The 20,378-nt window shown below is 41.6% G+C and overlaps 1 protein-coding gene across 2 annotated transcripts in view; it reads right to left on the bottom strand.

Moving 5' to 3' along the window:
* The window catches only part of NAMPT (nicotinamide phosphoribosyltransferase), a 104,907-nt gene that overhangs the window by 14,206 nt on the left and 70,323 nt on the right, over nt 1-20,378 (bottom strand). Inside the window, exon 12 of one of the 2 annotated variants that reach the window (XR_010322658.1) lies at nt 7,079-10,226. The exons of the other annotated variant lie outside the window; for it this stretch is intronic. The gene's annotated coding sequence lies outside the window, so the exon portion shown is untranslated. Of the gene's footprint in view, nt 1-7,078; nt 10,227-20,378 lie in introns of those variants that run through there. 2 annotated transcript variants of the gene reach the window in all.

Genomic DNA, 20,378 nt, shown 5'->3' with positions numbered 1-20,378 from the left:
TATTTGCCCATACAATTCTTTTCTTGATAGCACCAACCTAACTCTCCATGGGAACTGCTGTGGAAACAAGGCCCTGATGCCCTACGGTTATAATTAGCCTAATCCTCCTTTCTCAGGCCAGCTTTTCCAATGCTTGTTCATATGCTCCAAAAATAGCCTTCTCCAAATTAATCATAACTGCACCTTCCAGCCTTTCTCCCTCTGGTCAACCTTCTCTGGAGAGCTTTAATTTGTTAATATCCCTCCTAAAGTGTGGGGTTCAGAACTGAGTACAGTAGCCCTAAGGTGGTCTTTATATTGTTCATTGGAATGGTCTCATTCTGTCCCTTTACTTCCAGCTGACAAGGTGGGTTAACTGACTCTACACACAGAAATGGATGCTAGAGGCAAGAGAAGCTTGTGGAATCAGGAGCAATTCGGAGAACAAATACATTTAATTTTTATTTTTGAATAAATTGAGATGTCTTAAGTCAGCAAACATTTCAGAGCCTACTATGTGCATGCAGGGCTTCAAACTGGTTCATGCCAGTTCAACCCCCTGCTGAGAATTTGCATTTCCACTCCCACCCAGTACCCAGTGCCATCGAGTCCAGATAGACTGAATCTCAAACTACATTTTAACAAGATCCCTAGGTGATTCTTCCCTATAATAAATTTTGAGAACCACTATTCTAGTAGTGGTTCTCAGTAGTTGTCCCTAACCAGCAGCATTAGCATCACCTGGGAACTTGTTAGAAATGCAAATTCTCAGCAGTGGTTCCAACTGGTTCAAATTGGTCCTGTCATGACTGATGAAGTGAATCTGGAACAGATCTGAAATTTTTACTATTTGGTTGATTCATCACTATAACCAGAATGGAAAAAATTACAGGTTGAAGCCCTGGAATGGGAGACTTGGAAGAAGCACAACGATCCCCTTCAGGGGCCTGATGTGTGAGACTGGATTATTGGTAGGACTGTGGAGACTGACACACATTCACAGTGGCATGGTCAGCCAACACCTTTGAGCAGGGCACTGTCGTCTTTGAGCAGGGCAGTGCTGTTTTGACTCTCCTCAAAAACTGAAGGGCAAGAGATTTGGTTGCTATGCAATGGGTACGCTGCCCTTGTTTTGTAACAGGGAGATTGAGTTTCTAGCTGGGCTTCGATCCGTAATTTCTACTATCCCGGTTACCGTTCCAGTTGGGTCTATTCTAGTGATGCTTCCTTAGTCATGACTGAACCGGAAAGTACCAGTTCAAAGTCCAGGTTCGAAGCCCTGTGTGCAAGACACTACAGAGGATACAAGAGGTAGAAGCCTTCTTATTCTCCTGGAACACATTAAGCACAATCCTGCCCCAGGACCTTTGCATTGGCTGTTCTTTCTGCCTGGACTGCTCTTCCTTCAGATATCTGAATAACTCTCTCCCTTGTCTCCTTTAAGTCTTGGCTTAAATGTAACATTTTCAGTGAGACCTGCCCTGACCATCCTATCTAAAATTGTAACCCCTCATACTCTGGATTCCCCTTGTCAAGCTTGATTTTTTTTCCATAGCCCTTAGCATATTTTAGTATACCATATAATTTATTTATTATGATTATTGCCTTTCTCTCCCCAGTAGACAGTAAGTTACACAAGGGCAGAGATTTTTATCTGTTTTGTTCACTGTCAGAACCTCCAAATCTAGAACAGCAGCTAACACATAGGAGACACTGGGGCCCTCACATCTGTCTAGTGCTTCAACACAGTCTTCTTTACTCTGCTTTGGCCGAAGACTGGAAGATGTGTGATCATTCAGGGCCCCCAGGACTTGTTAGGCATGCCAAGGGAACGATGTTATGTCTTCTTGAGACAAGCTGGTTATAAGCAAACTTTTCCTATAAAAAAGGGAAGAATTTAATAGGAACGTTCTACAAGGACTTTGGTGTAAGGAGAGTCTGTCTACAGATATCTCATTATTGGAACGTGAGCAATAAATATGCTTCCAAGGCTTGGACTCAAAGTAAAGGTTTGGAAAAGTTAGAAGCTTGTTTACTAGCTCGAGACTAAAGAGAGAACAAGTTTAAGTAGCTATTAATAAGTTGAAGATACGAAAACTGAAAAAAAAAAAAGTCTACCACAATAGTCGTCAGTCTCTTAAATAGAATGTGAGGCTAATACTTGTTACTTGTTTATTTTATACTATTCTTATTTTTATTTTGGATTTTAGGAACTCAGAATTGAATAATAAGCCTTGGTTTGTAACTCACTGTCTACACTGGTCCTTGTTACTTGCTTATACTGATGATTATTTTAAATAACTCATTTTGATAATAAAAGCATAATTGAGAATATATGCTAATATATGCTCTTAGATACTCTGGACCCAGAGCTTCTGCTCTGGTATGTGGTTATCTGTGGGATTTTTACCAACATACTGGTCATAAAACCTAGGATGAAGTGGCTTCGTTGAGTCAGCCTTGCAACTCAGAACATGACCCAGCAAATAACTCACCAAGGACAAGACGCTTCTCCCCTATCTACCAGGAGTTAAGGTTTCGGCACAGAGTCAGCCGGGGCTTGGTGAGAACATAGTATTCATGACATTCTCTTCAAATTCCAAGGAGAAAAAACAAACAAGTGGTCATTTTCCAGGAAAACAGAGGCCACGTTTCCAGTGCTCTGAGAATCTGTATAATCACCATTCCTATGCCAGTTAAAACAAGATGCTCGCCCCCTCAGCCCTGCAGTTTGACCTGGGAGGATGTAATAATGGCATGAGGGTGGTGTCTGACCTCCTCTAACTTCACAAGGGGAAAGGGGAATCAAGATCAACAGCCTGAGGCTGATTCCCATGAAGCAGAGTTCAGACATGCCTCCTCTCCCCACCATCTTTACCATTTCTGACACCAACCGTCCCTCCCATGGCACTCTCTACTTCTCTGCTGGGTTCAATAATTAATTGCAATGGCCACAGAGAACTCACAGACCATACTCATGGTTATGGGGTTTATTAAAGAAGTAACAGGTTATAGTTCTTCCATCACAACAGCTTTTTACCAGCTGTGCCCACAGGCACACCTCTCCCTGGCCCCCCAGTCTCTGCCCACAGGCACTCAGCTTTCCTTCAGTGGGTCAGGAAGCCCACCATGCCACCTCCTTCTGCCGGGTCTCTGATGACCTCAGTGTTACATCTCTCTCTCTGTCTCCTGGTTTCAGGAGCTTCTCAGCACAGGGATCCCAGGTCCCAAGGATGTGCTGGCTCCTGGCTGTTCTTCCTTGGTGGTGGTGGGCTCCCTCTTTTCCCGCCTCTTGGGTGGCTCATTTCAAGCCCAGCAGGTTGGTAAAACTAACCAATCCCCTTGGTGGGCCACAATTACCCTATCACACAGTCCCACCCAACCACTTGGGTGGAAGTTATAAGACAATAGCTAGAAAGGCCACACACCAAAGTGATCTATCACATTGCAGAGTCAACTGCATTGAGGCTGGCAGTGCTGCTTCTGATGGGAAGCCTGGGAGAACGTGCATCCTGCCCACTGAGGGTTATAAAAACTCCCCTCTCCACCCCATTCCTTAAGAGGCATTTACAGAGAGGATCTGAGGTTGTCTTGGAGGGAAATCTCTTCTCAAACAAGTCCTCTGGCAAAGACTTTCATATGTGTGTCTTCCTCATCACAACATATTTCTATGGAAAACATATTTGTTTAAACTTCCCTACCCATTGTCAAGGAGTCCCTGGGTGGGGCAAATGGTTAACATGCTTGGCTGCTAACCCAAAGGTTGGAGGTTTGAGTCTACCCAGAGGTGCCTCAGAAGAAAAGCCTGGCAATCTACATCTGAAAAATCAGACACTGAAAACCCTTGGAAGCACAGTTCTACTCTGACACACACGTGGTCTCCATGAGTTGGAATCAACTCAAGGGCAATTGTTTACCCAGGGTCAAAGTGAATTTTAATTATGAAACCAAAGAGGGGCTGGGCATTTCATGTTCCAGTGGTTGGGGCAAGGCATTTGGGTTATTTTTTCTCTTTGGGTTGTTTGTCTCTAATTTAGCAGCACATTACCATGGTTAGGAGTGTGACTCTGCAGTCATATTGACCGATTTCAAGTTTTAACTCCAATATTCACTAATAATTTTTTCAAAACCTTGGACAACGTATTTAACTTTGCTACATTTTAGCCTTTATCTGTGAAATAATAACTCACCCCATAAAGTTATTAAGAGGATCAGTTCTCCTTTGTAAAGCATTCAGCACAGCACTTGGCACCCTATAAGCCGTTGTGTTGTCAGGTGCTGATTTGGTTCCAACTCGTAGCAACCTTATGTATAACAGAAGGAAATGTTGCCTGGTCCTGTGCCATACTCCACATTCCGATTACTAATGGGCGTTTGTAGCTATTTCTTCTCACTGTGAGTTATGCCACATCAACAAATGAAGGTCCTGAAAGCTTTACTCCATCCATGTCACCAAGGTCAACTCTACTTTGAGGAGGCAGCTCTTCCTCAGACGTATTTTAAGTGTTTTCCAACCCGAGGGACTCATCTTTCAGCACTATATCAGACAATGTTTTGTTGCTATTCATAAGGTTTTCACTGGCTAATTTTTTTTTCAGAAGTAGATCACCAAATCCTTCTTCCTAGTCTTAGTCTGGAAGCTCCACTGAAACCTGTCCACCATCGGTGATCCTGTTGGTATTTGAAATACCAGTGACATAGATTACAGCATCACAGCAACACATATGCCACCACAGTATGACAAGCTGAAAAACAGGTAGTAGCAGTAAGATATTATTATGAACCTTGTCTTAATATACTTGTACTTATCTTCTGCCAACTCAAAACTTTTCTTCTGCCAACTAGATGCCCTGAAGTAGGATTGCTGGGTTCAAGAGTTGTGTACATTATAAATTTTAACACATGGTACCAGGTTATTAATCTAAAAAGTTTTCATCAATTTATAGACCTGTTAGTCATACAAGTGGCTATTAACCAACATGGGGGATTAGGAATCCTTTTAATTTTGGCTAATAAGGTGGATAAGACTTAGTTTCTCATCATTTTTCATTTGCCTTTCTCTGGCCTCTAATGAGACTGGGCATCTCTATATAGATTTATTGGCCATGTGCTGGTTCTCTTCTCTGTATTGCCTATTCATAACCTTTGTTTATAGGTTTTTATAAATATTGTTATAATTAGTAAATATTAATTTATAAGAGCTCTGTGAATTAAGGATATATTATTTATATTGAAGAGATTATCTTATGTTCTCTTATTTTCTCGTTTTCTTTTGTGATCTTTTACCGTATTATACTGACATTTACATTTTTCATGTAGACTGATGTAATCATTCTCCTTTATGTCTTCTGAGTTTCCTGTTATTTATCAAGCACTTGTGGGTGCCAAGTTTGTGCTCGAAGCTGTGCTGGAGGCAAAGGCGGAGTGGTCATGTCCTTCTGCTTGTTTTGCTACAGCAGAGGCTCCCAATTTTTCTGTGGCTATCAGAATCATTCAGGAAGTCTTTCAAAACTGTATTTTCTTGGGCCCTAGCACAGGATTTCCAGAGCTGGGGCTTGAGATATGTACTTGAAAAAGTAGAGTCTCATTTTTCAAAATAAGTCTCTCTTCAAAAGTAAGTCCTTAAATTGGCAAAGTTGTTGATGGCTATTGAAGCCGGGTGACAGGCACACAGGGATTCATTGCACAGTTCTCCCTACTTTGGAGTATGTTCGAAATTTTCCATAATAAATAGTTGAAAACAACACATTCTGAAAGGCTAATCAAGTTTGCTGCCCTAGTCAGAGCTGGCTAAGGAGCAGACACTGTTGACTTCGGAGCTCAACTAGGAAAGACACCAACTCATCCTGGTGCTGAGCAATAACGCAGGCTACCCTCAGGCAGGTGCTGGGCCAGAGCCTGAGTGGCCTGCCAGGACTGTGCTAGGCCCCTGGGCCCTGAACAACAGGCTCGGCTCTCTTCCCAACTGGCCACTGCTTTTCTCTCTGCAGCACCCCATGGAGAGGCAGGAGCAGAAGTTTCTGTTCCTTGGATGGAAGAACCAAAAAAAAAAAAAAAAAAAAAACCCACTGCCATCAAGTCAATTCTGATTCATAGCGGTCCTGGTGGCGTAGCGGTCAAGTGCTACGGCTGCTAACCAAGAGGTCAGCAGTTGAAATCCACCAGGCGCTCCTTGGAAACTCTATGGGGCAGTTCTACTCTGTCCTATAGGGTCGCTATGAGTCGATGATTGGATGGAAGGCAAGTCAAAAAACAAAGTCAATCTTCAAGCCTCTCTCTGAAAAGAGCATAGCAGGTGGAGATAGTGAAGGGTTCTTGACTGATCAATGACTTAGAATTGTTCCCATGTCTCATATTGGTATATCTCTCCCTCCACTAAAAATCCCTTGTCCATCACCTTACACTTACCCTAAATGTTCCAATTTCATCTTCTCTCGATTTTTTTTTTCTTTCTTTTAACCCCCAGCATGGCACAGTTTTTCTAGTCATATGAATTTCTTTACCTTGCATATGATTTGCTTCACACATAACACTATAGTCAACCTAGAATGCTTAACTCAGGTTTCCCAATTTCTAGTTTTTAACTTCTTTCAAAGGAACCATGCTGATGCAATGGTTAAAAGCGCTCAGCTGCTAACCAAAAGGTTGGCAGTTTGAACCCACCCAGTAGCTCTGTGGAAGAAAGACTTGGCAATCTGCTTTTTAAAGCTTAAAAAAACCCACAAAGTTTATAGCTTAGAAAACCCTATAGGGAAGTTCTACTCTGTCACATGGGGTCACTATGTCAAGTTGACATAGCTACAGCCCACAACAACAACCTCTCTCAAGATCCAAGTCAGACAAAGCCCAGGGAAAACTGGACCTCTTTTTATCAACATGAAAGGACAGTTAAGGAAAACCATCAGCACAAAAGAGGAGTTTAATGAGGAACACGCAGAACAATCTATACCAGGGGAAACAGATAATGCAGGGTCAAAAGAGAACTTTTGAGATGTTCTCATAAGAACTCTCGGAGAGGCTCAAGAAGATATTATACAGGTAGTCCCCAACTTATGATAAGGTTCTGTTCTGATGACTGTTTTGTAAGTCGGTTCTGATGTTAGTTAAATACTTCATTTTTCTTTCTTTTTTTTTTTTTCAGTTTTCATTATTATTGCCTTTATCAGTATCTTATAAGTCTGATCTTTGTCTTTGGGAGTTGGAAATATTACATATAAACTTACGGGTATATTTTAATACATACACACCTAAGAAATATACATACATCATAAAAACTTACTCTGATGATGAAGAGGAGTGGATGATGCTGGCATTTCGTCAGCTGCAGTAATAACTCTACTTGGGGAGGATTCTGGATCATCTAAATTATCCTTTGGAATGGGGATGGCGTTTGTAGTCAGAAAATTAGTGAGAGTTGTCTGTATGGTCTTTTAATTTTTTTCTTCATATATTTTGAGGTAACATCTCACTGCTTCCCAAATCTGCCTCCTGACTTTAGCAAAGCAATCAGCATATGGGTCCAAAGGACTAATGGACCACATGAACTGCAGGTTCCAGCAGCCTGAGCCCAGAACTAGATCATGCCTGGCTACCACCACCAACTGCCCTGACAGGGATCACAGTAGAGGGTTCCGGACAGAGTGTGAGAAGAATGTAGAACAAAATTAAAATTCACAAAAAGACTAAACTTATTGGTTTGACAAAGATTGAAGGAACCCCTGAGACCACAGGCCCCAGACACCCTTCTAACTCAAAACTGAAGTCACTCTTGAAGTCCATCTTTCAGCCAAAGATTTGACAGGCCTAAAAAACAAATAACACACCTAAGGAACATGCTTCTTAGTTCAATCAAGTATATGAGACCAAATGGGCAACACCTGCCAAAAGCAAAGATAAGAAGGCAGGAAGGGGCAGGAAAACTGGACAAATGGAAACGGGGAACCCGGGGTGGAAAGGGGGAGAGCGCTGACACGTTGCGGGATTGCAACCAGTGTCATAAAGCAAAACAATTTGTGTATAAATCTTAGGAATGAGAAACTAATTTTCTCTGTAAACTTTCACCTAAAGCACAGGAAAAAAAATCTGTTAATTGACAAAGAGAGATCAAACTGTCTACAGATTTTGGATTCTAGACTGTGAGCTTGAGAAATGGAGAGCTTTACTCAGCCAGCACTACACCCTTGTCTACCTGTTGTGCGAACTCCTGCTTACACCTAGTAGGGATTTTCCTGGACATTGATATTGGAAATGTTTCTTTTTGTGACAATTAGTGATGGATGCCATGTCTTTATATTCACCAACATTTCTGCTGTGCAGCCACTGTGCCTATTTTTTAATCCTGCACATCCAATTAATGACGACCAAAGATTCCTGAGTCCTGTGATGAAACCAGGTACTGCCTGTCCTCCAGTTAATCCTCAGCAGGGCAAATAAACCTTTGACCATGAAGTCATTTACCGAAAATTACTTTATGTTAATAGCTTAACATTTTTCTGCTTTGTACGTACATGATACAAAGTTAGAGCAGAAAAATATAGAACATTTCATGAATTGTGAACATATACTAAATAGGTTAATTAAGAAAAATTATTTCCAATCATGAAGTGTTCTGGTTGTCTTCTTTTGGCTCTGTTTATAATTCTATTCCAATAAATATATCCTAAACTTCGAGATCAATTTCCAAATGTTTTCCTTTTTATTTTCTGTAGGATCAACTTCCTGTGTTAAAAGGTTAAAAACCAAATAAACCTTTGGGTTTTACTCCCCCACCCCCCCCCCAAAAAAAAAGGCCAGTGGAAAGGCAAGTTCAAGATTTCCAGGGAAATGATTTGAACATAGAAATATACACCAAATAGACTAAGCATAAAGATACTTTCAGACATATGGACATATGCAAGGACTCAGAAAGATGGCCTTCTATATGCTTTTTCTAGAAGAATGACTCAGAGATGTACTAGGGCCAAGCAGAAAAGGAACCGAGAGAAGCATGACATCCAAGAAACTAACCAAGGACAACTGACAGTTGCTCTGTCGGCCTAGACAGCAGTGAGTCCAAATCAGAACAGGAAGTCTGAGGGCTCCATGGAAATAGTCTTCTGGGAGAAAGAGGGTAACATTATACAAGTTAGGCGATTAGGATCTTGAAATGTCATTATCATCTTCTATCAATGAGATGGTGTCATATGTCTCATTTTTTCAACAAGGAAGAATAGCCACTATATATTCTGGGATATAAAACAGAACACTCTATAAGAAAGTATAGTCCAAATATGAAGCAAGGTAGATTTTCAGCAGTTGATGGTGTGTAAGAAATAGAGACTGAGCCTCTGAATTTAATAAAATCTTTTAAAATTTATAATTGGTGCGTGCTATAATCATTTCCCTGTTTTGAGTGTGCTTTTTATTCCTCAAAGTGGTTTGCTGTTTTTATAGCATGTTTTTCTTTATAGAAAACCTTTCTCCTAATAATTTTTTTTTTTTTAAGAATCACTCAGGAAGTACGCTTAGGTATAAAGCTTTGTTCTAATTCTTTGTCTTTTAAAAAAAAAGGAAAACATTTTTGTTGCTTTTAATATAATGGTGGTAACGTCTGATTAAGACCATTAAGAAGCATAAACTTTAAAAATACTCACCAACCCCAACCTCAGAGCTTTGTATTTTCATAATCTATTTGAAGAGTTCCTGTCTTAATCATCTAGTAATTCTAAATAGAAATACCACAAGTGGATGGCTTTAACAAAGAGAAATTTATTTCTTCATGGAAAAGTCCTAAATTCAGGGCATCAGCGCCAGGGAAAGGCTTTTTCTCTCTGTTGGCCTTCTCATCAACCTTCCCCTGGACTAGGAGTTTGTCTGTGCAGTGACGCCAGGTCCAAAGGACGCACTCTGCTCCCGGTGCTTCTTTCTTGGTGGTATGAGGTCCCCCAGTCTCTCTGAACACTTCTTTCTTTTATATCTCAAGAGATTGCCTCAAGACACAATCCAATCTTGTAGACTGAGTCCTGCCTCACTAACACAATTGCAGCCCATCCTCCCTCGTTAACATCACAGAGGCAGGACTGACAACATATAGGAAAATCACACAATACCAGGAATCACGGCCCAGCCAAATTGATACACACATTTTCGGGGGACGTAATTCAATCCATGATGGTTCCTTAGTAAGTAATATCTCTTGTTTTGAAGAAATATTTATGTAAAATTCAGCAATTTCTGCAGTTTCACTTCACTTTTTTTTCCCCTGTCAGCTTCAAGGAAAATTAAAGGGATCAACTTAATAACAAATATTTACAGCAGTTTTCCCTGAGTGGTGGGATTAGGATGATTTGAATATATATAATTTTCCAAAATTTCTACCAAGAATACATATTGCTTTTAAAAATAGGAAAACACACACACACACAAATTTAAAAAGAAAACTGATTTCTAGTGAAATTGCCTCACCAGGAAGTTCTTCTGGACCTCCCCACCTTCCATTAATTATTCCCCTCACACTTACAAACTTATTTTTTTTTTTTTTGAGAACAAGTACCTTTATTTATACAAAATATTTTTGGTAAATATCAGAAACAATGGTACCTATTACAGTAGGTCCTTGGCTTGTTTCCTTGGCAAAGCTTTGATCAAATTCCTTAACATTTTTCTATTTGATACATACACATTTGGTTACCTTGTGGGTAATATGGTACAAGTGTCTGCCCCTTCAGAACACAGGGGTAATTGCCAAAAAGTTGGTATTGCTATCATGCTTCTTACTTCAAAGGAGAGTTACAGCAGTTAGGGTTGTGATGGAAACAACCCTTCGGCTGCAGGGTTTCTATATACAAACAAGAAAGTACACTAACATCTTTTTTTTTTTTAAATAATTTTTACTGTGCTTTAAGTGAAAGTTTACAAATCAAGTCAGTCTCTCACACAAAAACCCATATACACCTTGCTAAAAAAACACTCCCAATTACTCTCCCCCTAATGAGACAGCCCGCTCTCTCCCTCCACTCTCTTTTCGTGTCCATTTCGCCAGCTTCTAACCCCCTCCACCCTCTCATCTCCCCTCCAGGCAGGAGATGCTAACATAGTCTCAAGTGCCCACCTGATCCAAGAAGCTCACTCCTCATCAGCATCCCTCTCCAACCCATTGTCCAGTCCAATCCATGTCTGAAGAGTTGGCTTCAGGAATGGTTCCTGTCCTGGGCCAACAGAAGGTCTGGGGGCCATAACCACCGGGGTCCTTCTAGTCTCAGTCAGACCATTAAGTCTGGTATTATGAGAATTTGGGGTCTGCATCCCACTGCTCTCCTGCTCCCTCAGGGGTTCTCTGTTGTGCTCCCTGTCAGGGAAGTCATTGGTTGTAGCAGGGCACCATCTAGCTCTTCTGGTCTCAGGATGATGTAGTCTCTGGTTCATGTGCCCCTTTCTGTCTCTTGGGCTTGTAATTGCCTTGTGTCCTTGGTGTTCTTCATTCTCCTTTGATCCAGGTGGGTTGAGACCAATTGATGCATCTTAGATGGCTGCTTGCTAGTGTTTAAGACCCCAGACGCCACTCTTCAAAGTGGGATGCAGAATGTTTTCTTAATAGATTTTATTATGCCAGTTGACTTAGATGTCCTCTGAAACCGCGGTCCCCAGAGCCCTGCCCCTGCTACACTGGCCTTCAAAGCATTCAGTTTATTCAGGAAACTTCTTTGTTTTTGGTTTAGTCCAATTGTGCTAACCTCCCCTGTATTGTGTGCTGTCTTTCCCTTCACCTAAAGCAGTTATTATGTACTATTTTTTTAATCTAATTAGTGAATGCCCCCCTGCCCTCCCTCCCTCCCTCCCCCCCTCCACAAAAGAATGTTTTCTTCTCAGTTTAAACTATTTCTCAAGTTCTTATAATAGCAGTCTTATACAATATTTGTCCTTTTGCAACTGACTAATCTCACTCAGCATAATGCCTTCCAGGTTCCTCCATGTTATGAAATGTTTCACAGATTCCTCACTGTTCTTTATCGATGCGTAGTGTTCCATTGTGTGAATATACCATAATTTATTTATCCATTCATCCGTTGATGGGCACCTTGGTTGGTTCCACCTTTTTGCTATTGTAAACAGTGCTGCAATAAACATGGGCGTGCATATATCTGTTCGTGTAAAGGCTCTTATTTCTCTAGGATATATTCCAAGGAGTGGGATTGCTGGATCGTATGGTAGTTCTATTTCTAGCTTTTTAAGGAAGCACCAAATCGATTTCCAAAGTGGTTGTACCAACAAAACTTATTTTTTTAAAGGAGCTCACCTTTGCATGGTAATGGCAAATGTGGCTTTGCATGCTAAGCACTACTGATCGCTAGATGTTTAGTTTCTCAAGGACCAGGCTGGGCATTCTACACCCTACCTATTTTCCTGGCCGGACTCCACCTTGCCTCCTGGGCTGATGCAGAGCCACTAGGCCCTGCCCCCTTGCTCCCCACTCCTTCTCACAGAGACCTTTTGAGGAATGGGGGGGGGGGAATTAAAGCAGGAGGTTCAGGCCTGGGTAAGAATGGTGCTGAGAAATAAGGCGGGCTTCCCCCAGGTGGGAGCTGGACCAGAGCCTGAGCCCCTGGACCCTGAATAACAGGCCTAGCTCTCTTCCCAACTGTCCACTGAGAAGAGAAAATCTCAGTTCTGCAGGATCACATGGAGAGGCAAGAGCAGATGTTTCTGTTCCTTGGGAAGGCAAGTAAAAAAAAAAGAAGTCAATCTTCAAGCCCCTCTCTGAAAAGACAGCAGCAGGTGGAGGCAGTGAAGGGCTCTTGGCTGATCAGTAACTTAGACGTGTTCCCATTTCTCTTCAAATTGGCATCTCTCTCCCTCCATTAAAAATCCCGTCAACCATCTTACCAAACCCAAAACCAAACCCACTGCCGTCGAGTCGATTCCGACTCATAGCTACCCTATAGGACAGGGTAGAACTGCCCTGTAGAGTTTCCAAGGAGTGCCTGGCGGGTTCGAACTGCAGACCTCTTAGTTAACAGCCGTAGCACTTAACCACTATGCCACCAGGGTTTCCAACCATCTTACACTCACCTAAATCTTCCACTTTCATCTCTCTCTTTTTTTCTTCCCCCTTTAACACCCAGCATGACACTGTTTACTAATCCACATTACAGGAGCTGTAAGTTCTCTACACCAATCAATAGAGACTTTCACATTTATGTAAATAAATTCCCATAAATGAAAGGTCTCAGTGCTTACTTATGTGTTAAATCAGCGTAATAAACTAATTAAACAGCAGAAATTAACTAAACTTAGAACCTCTTCCCCTGGAATATTTTTGGAGACAAAGGGATTTTTTGAGATGTGGATCAAAGAATTTATTTGTAATGTCACCAGAGGCTGAAAGAATAATGAACACAGGAAAACTGTCAAATGTTGGTATTATCATAGAAATTTTTTTTTTTTTATTGACAAGAGAGAGAATTGCTCATAATTTCTTCTCCCCTGTAAACAACAGACCTTTCTCCCTGCTCTGCTTTCCTGCTGAGAAGAAAAACTCTAGGAATATGAGAGATACGAAAAAAATCAAGCCTATTTCCAATGAATCGATTCCGACTCATAGCGACCCTATAGGACTGAATAGAACTGCCCAATAGGGTTTCCAAGGAGCGGCTGGTGGATTCAAACTGCCAACCTATTGGTTAGCAGCTGAACTCTTAACCACTGCACCAGCAGGGCTCCTACGGGAGACAGTCCTAGGAGTACGGCCCAAGCCCATTGCCATCGAGTCGATTCTGACTCATGGCGACCCTATAGGACAGAGTAGAACTGCCCCATAGAGTTTCCAAGGAACGCCTAGTGGATTTGAGCTGCTGACCTTTTAGTTAGCAGCTGTAGCACTTAACCACTACGTCACCAGGGTTTCCAGGAGTATGGTAGATAGTAAAATAAGGGAAACGAGAAAAGGAAGAGAGGAGCTGGGTGCTTGAAATGAAATGAGACCCCCTAGAGGCAGGAAGTACCTCAAACTGGACAATGAATCCTGCAGAAGCAAATTGGGTCTGTGCTTCATTTTCCTTCCTTTGCCGTCAAATCTTGACATTATCTGGATTTTATCTCTAGGCTCTTTATAGCATCTTTATTCCAAAGAGGCAAGGCCATTTTTAACATCTTCGTAGGCCCTAGCATGCAAACATATTAGAATGTACCTACATCTCAAGTTAAATATAATTTTTCCTAAATATTTTTTACAGGATATTGGTATTATGTTGAAGCATATGAAATTGCCATTTTCAAGGTCAAAAGGGTCGTGTATTAGCAATTTCTATGGTTCAATCTAAAAATTTGGCTTTTGAAATTATTTGCCTGTAAGTGGCTACATTTAATTTGCAACTAGTTATGATTTCTCAGCAACCATTACACATAAGCTGGAAATGCATGAAATGAGAAATTCTAATCTACAGATTGTTATTAAAGATAATGACATTTTAAATGTCTACAAATACTAAATTTAGCAATCAATGGAGTTGACATAATGTGGCAGGTCTGTAAACATTCAATTAAATGTTTATTAACTAAAACCTCTTAATTGTTTTTATTTTGGAGTAGTTGCAGGTAGGGTTCCCAGAAAGCAGCCTGATACAGAGGTTTCTTAACGCAGGAGCTATCTGCGTTAACACCTGTGCGGGAAGGGATGGAAGCTGAATTGAATAAATAGCTGGGTTGAAATGCAGTCATAACACACCTCAGCAACCTCACAGAATAGCTGGATGCTAAGACAACTCTTCAGAGTTGGAGCAAAGAGTCTGGGTCTTTCTACCCCTATACTGACCAGTCATTGGATACAGACTGCCCTGGGAAGCCACATAACCTTAACTGAGGTGCCTGTCCACAGGTGAGGGCAATTCCCAGAGAGGGCTGACAGCTGAGGGACAGCAACATTCCTGGCAGCTGTGGGAATAAACTTTCCATCCTAATGTGGGCATCTGGGCGGCCAAGCACAGCATCCACAATGGGAGCCTATTTTCAAGGTCTCAAGTAGCCCCCAAGCACTGGGCCTAGAGAACCAAAGGGATCAAATGGCTCTGCCATGAGGATGTGACAGGGCTCGAGGCACCAGTCAGGGAGGCAGAGGCTTTTACATAGGTTTAAGAAGGAAGAGAGGAGTCCTTGGGTAGTACGAATGGTTAACATGTTTGGTTGCTAAGTGAAGGGTTGGAGCTTGGAGTCTACTCAGAGGTACCTCAGAAGAAAGGCCTGGCAATCTAATTCCAAAAGATCAATCATTGGAAACTATGAAGCACAGTTCTACTCTGACATGGGGTCACTATGAGTCAGAGTCTACTCAATGGCAACTGGTTTGGTTTCAGAAGGAACAGGAGGGTATTGGGAGAGACTGGGTAGCGAATGTCAAGGTAGAGAGAGCTCTGGACAGGGGTGTCTTAGTCATCTAGTGCTGCTATAACAGAAATACCACAAGCAGATGGCTTTAACAAAGAGTTTATTTCTTCACAGTAAAGTAAGCTAAAAGTCCAATTTCAGGGTGTCAGCTCCAGGGGAGCACTTTCTCTCTCTGTCGGCCTTCTCATCAATCTTCCCCTGAACTAGGAGCTTCTCCACGCAGGGTCCCCAAGTCCAAAGGACACACTCTGCTCCCAGCACTGTTTTCTTGGTGGTATGAGGTCCCCTTGTCTCTCTGTTCACTTCTTTTTTTTTTATATCTCAAGAGATTGCCCCGAGACACAATCCAATTTTGTGGACTGAGTGCTGCCTCTCTAACACAACTGCCGCCCATCCTCCCTTATTAACATCATGGAGACAGGATTTACAACATATAGGAAAATCACACAATACCAGGAATCATGGCCCAGTTCAACTGATACGCCCATTTTTTGGGGGAGATAATTCAATCCAATGACAAGGGGTCAGGAATTTTGTGTGATTCTGGACTCTACCGCCTACCTGGGGGTCAAGTTACTTCCCCGGCTGTTGCCTCTGTTGCCTTATATGTGAAGAGAGGGGACAGGAGCTGATGACTCCTTCCTGCCCTAGCTCTGATGGTGTTGCTGAGTCTCACTCAATGGCTCTTAAGTGGGGCAAATCAGAGTCACTGATTGAACATTTGAATGGCTATTCAGATTCCGATTAGGCACTTTATGGATTTTCTCTTGGCTCAAACCCCTGAGGGGCAGACAGCAGCAATGAGATTCAAGCCAAACCATTTTATAAAGAATCCTGTTTATTTCTCCTTCCCCTCCCTCACGACTGGACATTTCATTACCAAGCTGCAGTCAGCAAGTCACAAAAAGTAGAAGGAAATAAGAAAGGTGGGGGAGCCAAGAACAAGAAAACCAACGACTTAAAAATGATGCCAAGGGGTGGAAGGTTGGATTAAGATGTAGTAAATAAAGTAATAGTCATGACATTACATTAATGAAATCAATTACAGCCAAAAGAAAAACATATAAAAACCCAAGTGCAAACACTCAGCCAGTGTGTGTACCATTGGGTAAGCAGAGTAGTGGAACAAGCAAATTGGATGTCACCTAGATCAAACCCCAACTTGTCACTTACTAGCTATGTGACCTTGGACAAGACACCTAATTTCTCTGAGCCTACTTCCTTATTTATAAAATGAAAATAATCCACCAGGTCACAGATCTATTGTGAGAATTAAACAAGATATTACAAGTGAGGCATTTAGCACAGTAACTGGCTCCTAGTAGGCAACCCCTAAATGAGTTTCCTTTCCCTTGCAGCTGTGGCAGTAATGCCAGCTACTTGAGTCTGTAATCCTAATACTTCAAAGGTAGATTTCTCTGGTTCTACTGCTTAGCTCATAGCAAATTATGGATAACATTGCAAAGAATGAGAATTCCAAAGCACTTCACTGACCAAGGAGTTGTTTGAACAGAGCCAGGGGATACCACATGGTTTAAAATAAAGAAAGGTGTTTTCAGGGTTGCATACTTTCACAGTTCTTATTGTATGCTCTCTGCCCCTGTATGCTGAGCAAATAATCCAAGAAAGTGGACTATATAAAGAAGAATGTGGCTTCGGGATTGGTAAGAGACTCATTAACAACCTGTGCTATGCAGATGACAAAACTTTGCCTGCTGAAAGCAAAGAGGATTTGAAGCACTTACTGATGAAGATCAAAGACTATAGCCTTCAGTATGGGTTATACCTCAACATAAACAAAAATCCTCACAACTGGGCTAATAAGCAACATCACAATAAATGAAGACTGACGTCGCCAAGGATTTCACTTTACTTGGATTCACAATCAACGCCCATGGAAGCAGCAGTCAGGAAATCAAACGACATATTTCATTGCGTAAATCTGCTGCAAAAGACCTCTTTAAAGTATTAAAAAGCAAAGATGTCACTTTGAGGACTAAGGTGCACCTGACATAAGCCACGATATTTTCAACTGTCTCACATGCATGCAAAAGCTGGACAATGAATAAGGCAGGCTGAAGAAGAACTGATGGCTTTGAATTATGGTGTTGCTGAAGAATATTGAATATACCATGGACTGCCAGAAGAACGAACAAGTCTGTCTTGGAAGAAATACAGCCAGAGTGTTCCCTGGAAGTAAGGATGGCAACACTTCATCTCACATACTTTGGACATTTTATTAGGAGGGATCAGTCCTTGGAGAAGGACACCATGCTTGGTTCAGACGGTCAGTGATAAAGAGGAAGACTCTCAACAAAATGGATTGACACAGTGGCTGCAACAATGGGCTCAAACATAACAACTGTGAGGATGGTGCTGGACCAGGCACTGTTTCATTCTATTGTACAGAGTCGTTATAAGTCGCAGTCGACTCAACAAGACCTAACGATAGGTCTTCGTCCCTCGGAGCTGCTGGGTGGGTTTGAACCGCTGTCAACTTGGTTAGCTGCTGAGTGCTTTAACCACTGCCCCATGAGGGATCCGTACTACTACTGTTGTTGTTGCTGTCTGTTAGTGGAGACTTGATTGTTTCAGAAAGGTTTCAGAAGAGCTTCTAGAATAAGACAGACTAGGAAGAAAGTCTGGTGATCAATTTCTAAAAAACAAGCCAATGAAAACTCTATGGATCACAAAGGTCTGATCCTGTTATGTATGGGGCTGAATCAATGGCAGCTAACAACAACAATGAAGAGATAAAGATGGTTGCTTTCAGGAGCCTGAGGGCCTGGCATCTGTGGTGCTTACAGATGAACGATTTTAGTATCTGGAGAATCACATCAAGAGCTATTTAAGGCCAATCCTAAGTCATTTATGAGTCACTCTCATTCAAGATAAAGAGACTGTTGCTCTGATATTATTATAAAACATCTTATTGAATCTCTAACATTTGCTTCTGGGCCTTTCTGATATCCTTATCATTGTAAATTTTTGTTTTGGATCTCTCCTTGGTATAAAAAAATCTACTAAATTTACCCAGATCTTTGCTGTTGTGAGATGTAATCAACTGAAAAAAAATAAAAAAGTTTTGTGGCACTGGTGAAACCATCTGGTAGTTGTATGTACTTATATTTAGGGATAACAGAAATAAGGGCTTTGAATTTTTATCATTTATAAAATAAAAAATAAGTGAAATATAAAAGGCACATAATTTGTTTTTAATTTTATTGTGTTTTAGGTCAAAGTTTACAGTGCAAATTAGTTTCTCATTAAAAAATTTATACACAAATTGTTTTGTGAAATCGGTTACATTCCCCGTAATGTGTCAGCACTCTCCTCCTTTCCCTTTACACCCTGGGCTCCTCGTGTCCATTAAAGTTTTCCTGTCCCTTCCTGCCTTCTCAGCTTTGCTTTGGGCAGGTGTTGCCCATTCAGCCTTGTATGCTTCACTGAACAAAGAAGCACATTCCTCACCTCTGTCATTGTTTGTCTTACAGACTTACCTAATCTTCGGCTGAAAGGTGAACTTCAGGAGTGGTTTCAGTTCTGAGTTAGCAGGGTGTCTGGGGGCCATAGTCTTGGGAGTCCCTCCAGTCTCTGTCAGATAAGTAAGACTGGTCTTTTTTGTGAATTTGAATTTTGTTCTACATTTTTCTCCTGCTCTGCTCTGGACCCTCTACTGTGATTCCTGACAGAGGGGTCAGTGGTGGTAGTGCTGGTAGTTGGGTACCATCTAGTTCTGGGCTCAGGCTGGTGGAGGCATGGTTCACGTGGTCCATTAGTTGTCTAGATTAATATTTTCCTTGTGTCTTTGGTTTTTTTCATTCTCCTTTGCTCCAAATGTGATGGGAACAATAGATGTATTTTAGCTGGCTGCCCTCAAGCTTTTAAAACCTCAGACACTACTCACCAAAGTAGGATGTAGAACATTTTCTTTATGAACGATGTTATGCCAATGAACTAGATGTCCCCTGAGACCACGGTTCCAAGCCCTCAGCCCCAGCACCTCAGTCCCTCGAGGAGGTGTTTGGTTTGGATGTGTCTAGGAAGCTTCTGAAACGTTCGTTTTGACGATGAACGCAACACCATTCCTCTTCGAGTTGTCATTTCCAGCATAGTAGACTATATGATTATCCAATTCAAAATGGCCAATACCAGTCCATTTCAGCTCACTACTGCCTAGGATATAGATGTTTATGCGTTCCATTTCATTTTTGACTATTTCCAGTTTTCCTAGATTCATGCTTCATACATTCCAGGTTCCGATTATTAATGGATGTTTGCAGCTGTTTCTTCTCATTTTGTCGTGCAACATCAGCAAATGAAGGTCCCGAAAGCTTTACTCCATCCACGTCATTAAGGTCGACTCTACTTTGAGGAGGCAGCTCTTCCCCAGTCATCTTTTGAGTGGCTTCCAACCTGGGGGGCTCATCTTCCAGCACTATATCAGACAAAATTCCACTGCTATTCACAAGGTTTTCACTGGCTAATGCTTTTCAGAAGTAGACTGCCGGGTCCTTCTTTGTAGTCTGTCTTAGTCTGGAAGCTCATTTGAATACCGGTGGCATAGCTTCCAGCATCACAGCAACACGCAAGCCCCCACAGTACAACAAACTGACAGACACGTGGGGGTACAACACTGTCAGTGATAGGATAATATCCATACGCCTACAAGGAAGACCAGTTAATATGACTATTATCCAAATTTACACGCCAACCACTAGGGCCAAAGATGAAGAAATAGAGGATTTTTATCAGCTACTGCAGTCTGAAATTGATTGAACATGCAATCGAGATGTACTGATAATTACTGGCAATTGGAATGTGAAAGATGGAAACGAAGAAGGATCAGTAGTTGGAAAATATGGCTTTGGTGATAGAAACAATGCTGGAGATTAAATGATAGAATTTTGCAAGACCAATGACTTCTTCATTGCAAATACCTTCTTTCACCAACATAAACGGTGACTATACACATGGACCTCGCCAGATGGAACACACAGAAATCAAACTGACTATGTCTGTGGAAAAAGACAATGGAAAAG

The sequence above is a fragment of the Loxodonta africana genome, chromosome 8, assembly GCF_030014295.1.
Source record: "Loxodonta africana isolate mLoxAfr1 chromosome 8, mLoxAfr1.hap2, whole genome shotgun sequence".
NCBI classification, from domain to species: domain Eukaryota; kingdom Metazoa; phylum Chordata; class Mammalia; order Proboscidea; family Elephantidae; genus Loxodonta; species Loxodonta africana.
This window is presented reverse-complemented; position numbering and strand designations above follow the sequence as displayed.